This window comes from Medicago sativa, chromosome 1, assembly GCF_051527215.1.
Source record: "Medicago sativa cultivar Bolivia chromosome 1, Bolivia_mono, whole genome shotgun sequence".
Taxonomy (NCBI): Eukaryota; Viridiplantae; Streptophyta; class Magnoliopsida; order Fabales; family Fabaceae; genus Medicago; species Medicago sativa.
Genome location: NC_140749.1, coordinates 91,117,070 through 91,123,502, shown reverse-complemented (window position 1 = coordinate 91,123,502; position 6,433 = coordinate 91,117,070).

Sequence of the window (6,433 nt, the reverse complement as noted above, 5' to 3'; positions counted from 1 at the left end):
AATTAACTTATTATAGAAATATGGATAATGCTAACCAGTGTCCTCAGGACAATGGTTAAGGAAACAAATATAGTAATCTCATATTGGAACTTGTGCATTCAACTCCTCAAAAGTTTAAAAATTGGTATTTTCAACTTAAAACTTTCTTTTTTAGGTTTCCTTAACCATTACCCTAAGGGCGCCGGTTAGCATAACCCTAAAAATATTCGTATGAAAAGTTGTGCTGTCAACTTTTGAAAGGTTAAATTATCATGTTTTCTAATCCAAAGTTGTTTATTTTAGGTTTCTTAACATGTGGTCTCAGGGCTTAAGTTAACATAACCCATAAAATAAACAAATGTTAATGAACACTAATAAACAAATGTGGTCTTTAAAATGAAAATCTTGGTTTAAAAATTATGCATTTAAGACATTGAAACAATAAAAAGTATATTTTTTACATAAAAGTTATCACTTATTTTTATTTTTGAATCTTTAACGAATATCCTTAGCGCACTTGTTAATATAACCCGTAAAAGAATGAAAAAACTAAGGAGTGTCTCTCGAACATTCTATAAATGATCAGTTTTTATGGAGATTTGTTAATTCGGTGCATTGAAAACTAAATATTTATCTTTTTAAATAATATTTTCTCAATTTAAAATGGTTAAATAATGTCTCAAGGACACTCACTAGTAAGACCCATAAAAAATGTTAACATATGTCTCCTAGACATTTATTAAAGAGATAAATATAGCAAAGATATTTTAAAATTTATGTAGATAAACATTTAAAAATATAAAAATATACTTTTCAATGCAATTTTTTATTTATTAATTAACTAATGCCTGAAAACATTAGAGACTTAATTAACTAATGCCTGAAAACATTAGAGACATTAGTTAACATAATTTATGAATAAGTAAATTGAGAAACGTAATCTCTCTTTTCGGAAAGTTAAATATTAGCTAAAGCAAAATTTGTGAGTTTTGAACGGACTCAATTATCTTAAGACGGAGGTAATTGTCATTAGAGAATGTTAACGTGTACTTTTGAGACATTGATTAAAATTTTAAAATAAATAAATTTGTATTAAAAAATAGTGTAACTATTGTTAAGACAAAAATAAAAATTTGTACTTTAAAAACAAAGTTTCTATTAAGGGGTTCTTTAACCAATGCGCTTGGACATTGTTAGGAGTCCCACATCGAGTAGATTAAAGTGTTTGATGTTGTATTAAGTCATGATGTTCTTTCACCTAATGAATTATTCTTTTAGGTTGTACTCTTCTCATGGGCTTAATTCCTAACAATTGGTGTTTTCTGATGACATGATGTCATTACATGTTTTTATTAGTTGTTTTGATGTTTTTATGGAGTCTATAGCATTATTAAACAACGTGGAGGTGCAAAAGGCAAGAAATTACAAAGAGTTGGAGTTTGCCACTGCCTATAAAATCGTGACACTGTTGCAAAATTGCGACATGATTTTGACAGCACCAAAGTAGGAATTTGAATTTAATGAAGGCCATCTTGACGCAATTTTTTACGCCGACAACCTTGCCTGTATAAACATAATACGTTTTTGAGAAAAGGGTTCTGAAATTTGAAAATCTAAAACTACATCTTGGAATTGAGATTGAAGATTGGAGAGGTGATTTGCCATCAAACTAATAGTTGATTCTCATGTATGTGAGGAATCTTTCTTTGAATTGAGTGATTGTAATTTCAATTATGAGTAGCTAAGTTCTTAGTGATTAGGTCTGGAGATGAATCTTGTTTGATATGTTTAAAACATGTAGCTATGAAACTCTATCTATGATAATGCAATTTTAGTCTTTATTCAGTTAAATTTGTGTGCAATGTTTTTTATGTATTAATCGTATATAAATTGATTTCAAAAGATTGAATGACTATTTATCCTAACTTTTAACTTAGATCTAATTTGACTGTTCAATTAGACATGATTAGTTTAAGAATGGATAATCGTTTAATTGTGATATAAGATTAACGCACTTTAAAAACCTTCAAAGGATATTAGTTCACTTAAGAAATTTAGGATTTGTAACTATTGAAGAGAGCTCTGAGTCAAGGAATTGATCAGAGATAACATTGTTAATCACCGTAAAGCAAGAAGAACAATTATTAGTGATTGGTGCAGTTTACCAAACATTGATAACAAGATGATTCTACAGACTTGATCTATTTCTCCGATTATCTTTACCAATATTTACAAGCTTTTATTTAATTTATGCAATTCAAACCAAACCAACTGCCTAGGGCAACCCCCCATTTTAACACATCCTTAATATTAATGACACTGTCGAGTAAAAATTGAAACAATCCTCGTGGATACGAACTTATAAATTTTATTACTTCGATGGTTTTAGTACACTTGCTAAAAGTCTATCACTTTTATTGAGAGTTAGACCACGGAAAGGGCTACCTATAGGCTTGATTAAAGTGTTACATCAGTCATCGAATACTGATAGGTGAGTGAAGTCTCCAAAAGAAAAATGCTACCATCAAGTCAGTGTCGATAGAGAGAAAGTCGTTACGAACGTCGACTCTTAAGGGCTAGGTTACAGTGTTTGATGTGATATTTAAGTCAAGAGAATCTTTCATCTATTAGACCAGTCTTTTGGATTGGTCTATCTTTATAGGCTTAATCCTAACGAACACTTGTTAGTAGCACTCATTACTATAAGCTTCGAGAAGAGAAATGATATTTGAACAACCATTTTTTAACAACTTTGGTGACAACTCTCTCTCTCTCATACTCTCATTATACTTTTATTCTTTCTCTTCCTTTTTCTCTCCATATTGCTACTGTCCAATAAGAAAGGAGCAAAAAGGTTGTCACCCAAAGTTGTTTAAAATTGGTTGTCAAAATATCATTCCTCCTTCGAGAATGACCGAAGAGGGTAAATCGTGGTAGTAAACATTTGAGAGGGTAGAGCAGTAAAATGACCGTTTAGATATGACAAATGTTAACTTGTGCCCTCAAGACTACATGTGAAGGAATTCATTATAGAAATATACGCATCAAAAGTCATGTAGTCAACTTTTAAAAAGTTAAAATATCATGTTTTCCATTACAAAGTTGCTTTTTTTGAGTTCCTTAATATGTGTCCTTAGAGCACAAGTTAACATGATCTGTTAGATATTAGAATGGGATAATAGTGGTGTGTCATTAATGCCAAAGGCATAGGTTTTGCATGTTGGCCAAGCGGCATGCCGCCGTAGTGTCTGCTCACCAATGAATTGAATTTGAAAGAGATATTTTTATGAATTGAAAGTTGAGTGCTGCTTTGTGTCAGATGCGTGCCTTCGATTTGCATGAACAAGGAACATGCCTACTACTCCAATACTAGGACCTGATTGATATTCTATACTTTTGCATGCATGCTCATCTGTCGGCATAAACTCCAAACTATATTGTGGGACCCTACAAGGCTACAACAAACCAACTATCGACACATGACAAGTAGTCAATCTCATATCATCATCATGAATATAATGCTGTAAAGTGGCTATCTCATTTCATTTAAATTAATTTTGGAAAATGTTAACTGGCACTGATTAATTAATCAAATGTTAACCACGGGGATGATGAACAGTAAACTCAAAACAAATTATAAATCAATTGTTTTATTTTATTTAATTAAAATTGTAAATATTTATTTTTGCTGTGTCACATGACATGTAACGATTGGCCACGTGACACTAAGTTAATTTTGACCTTTTTTTTAACAACTACTCCCTTCGGTCTCAAATGTAAGAAACTTTTCACTTTTTTGGTTCATTCAATAAATGATGTGTGTGGTCTTCAATAAAGACCACATACATCATTTATTGAATGAATCTGAAAAGTAAAAAGTTTTTTACATTTGAGACCAGAGGGAGTAACTAATAGCAAGGATTAAAACCAATTTTTTTATAAAGTGCAAAGACTTTACCAAACAAAAAAAAGTGCAGGCACCAAACCCAAAAAATGGTGTAACTGCAAGGACTAATGTCACATTTAAGCCTAGAAAAAAATGAAAATGAGAGCATAATAAATGCAATTTGTATTTTTTTTTTTGAGGGAAAATGCAATTTGTATTTAGTTTCTCTTTGAAAAAATTGAGTTTTCAAAATAACATAATTAGATATGATAAAAGTTTGACTTTTTTTTTTATAATTTAAGACAATAAACATGAATTTTTTTTTTATTATTTGAAACAGAGAAAATAAACAATACTCCCTTCAGTCCTATTTACAATAAACAATTAACTTTTTAGATACATTAAATAATTTATGTATTTGGTTTAGGTTCTTGACTAGATACATACATTATTCAATGTATTTAAAAAGTCAACTTTCTATTATAAATAGGATCGGAGGGAGTATTGTTATACTAGTACAAGACTAATTGTGTCAAAAAAAAGTTAGAATTCTTAATAACTCATACTCAAGTGCATTTCTAAGTTTCTATGTGAAATTCACAATTAATGAGCAGCGCGGCTTCTAAAAATTATCGTGGAAGAGCTCTAAAAACTCATGCCGACAGTTGACTGTTGCTCAATAAAAGTACGCTATAGACTTTTTAAAAAAAAAAAATGATTTGAAAAAGAATTTGGTATATACCCCCTCCGGTTCTATTTACAAGAAACATTTGACTTTTTGATTCATTGAATAACTGATGTATTTGGTCTATATTTAGACCGGATACATCAATTACTCAATGAATCTAAAAAGTCAATTGTTTCTTATAAATAAAACCGGAGTACTTTAGTATATTTTTTAACACTTTTTTTTTACTCTAACGTTTTCTCTTTTATCGGATAAAAAAATATGTGCAGATTTTATCACTTTATGTGATACATATACATTTAAAATGTGTCATCGACATAAATTTTTTAGTCAATAGAAAATTGAATGTCTAAGAAAGTGAGTGTATATAACATTTTTCATATCAGTATAATGAAAATTTTCTTTTTTAAGAATGAGATTGCTGTAAAAAAAATTATTATAAATAAACAACTTTATTTTTTTTCACAGAAAAAAGTTCAGGACACATAGACGTAAGTAGACTTGGGATTATTGACCATTGAATCCAACTAGGCGGTATTTGACTTATTTCATATATTTCAATTATGCTTCTGATGCTACGCTACTAGTAGTACACAAGTGTACAACTACATTAGATGCTTCAAGCAAGTTGCGTTCCATTGTCCAACACTCCAACTAACCTGGAAATTGTTTTGTTTGCCATAATAATCTTTGCTTCTGTAAGACGACAAAAAAATTATTCTTTTTTAAATCGATTTTAGATCAAAATAAGTTTTTTTTTTATGGTGATCGGGGTTTGAACCCCGGTATAAAAAAAAATTAAATTATATTCGTATAAGTGAGTTGAATAAATTATGTTTAAAGTTAAAAACTACAAATAATAATATTGAGTCATAATCAATTTTAAGTTATAATTTTCTCAAATAGCTTAACGTACAATAAATACCTTTGTGAATCTTTAGTTGAAACGAGGACTTCGCGGCAACGATTGTAAAACTGTAAAATGAAATTTCACTAGATCCATGACTTCTACTACAATCTCCAACTATCTTTTGGTTTGGTCCATAGTGGTGGAACCCAATACATTCGAGCCATAGTAGTTTTCTTTAATTTTGAATTTATTAGGAGCCAAATATAAAGATAAATAAAATAAAAAGTAATTTTAAAACTAATATATTAGCTTAACCTTCTTTAAAAAATTTGCTTAACCTATAAAAGAAGAAGATTCAGAGTAATTAAAGTAGGAAAAGAAAACTGACAGTAACAATTTAATAAAGTTGAGTTTGACGATGTAGACACTTCGATGTTTATACATAATTAAATACAAAATTATTATTTTAAACTTCTTAACATATGTAATTTTAAACATGATAGAAAAACCCTTTATAATTAATTGAGTTTCAGTTAAACAAACTAACAACACCCTTCAATCTAAACATTCAAGTTATTTATAAGAAACACATCATCTATATACTTTATGATTCTCGTCGTAATTTTTATTTCTTACACAAGTCTTAACAATTTTTATCGTTGCACAGGAAGTTTCATTGTTGTACTAGAAAATTATCATCTTTTTCTTGTTTTTACCGTAAGTTTCAAAAAGTTATTAAAGGTAGTAACATTATGATTTTGATAAAATTGTTAGTTTTTAATTCAAGTTAGTTTAGATTACGAAGTAATTAAAAATGAATTGTTAAGGTTTTTTTTTTTTTTTACAAAAACGAAACAATATTCATTTATTCAAATCGATAGATTACATCATTCAACATCGCTAAAAACGTAAAAGAGAATCTGCAAACAAACTCACAGCATCCAAGTTAATAGCATATAACGGCATAATGCCTACAAAAGTACACCCTCCGATCACTATTATAAGCAAAATTTCACTTTTTAGGTTCATT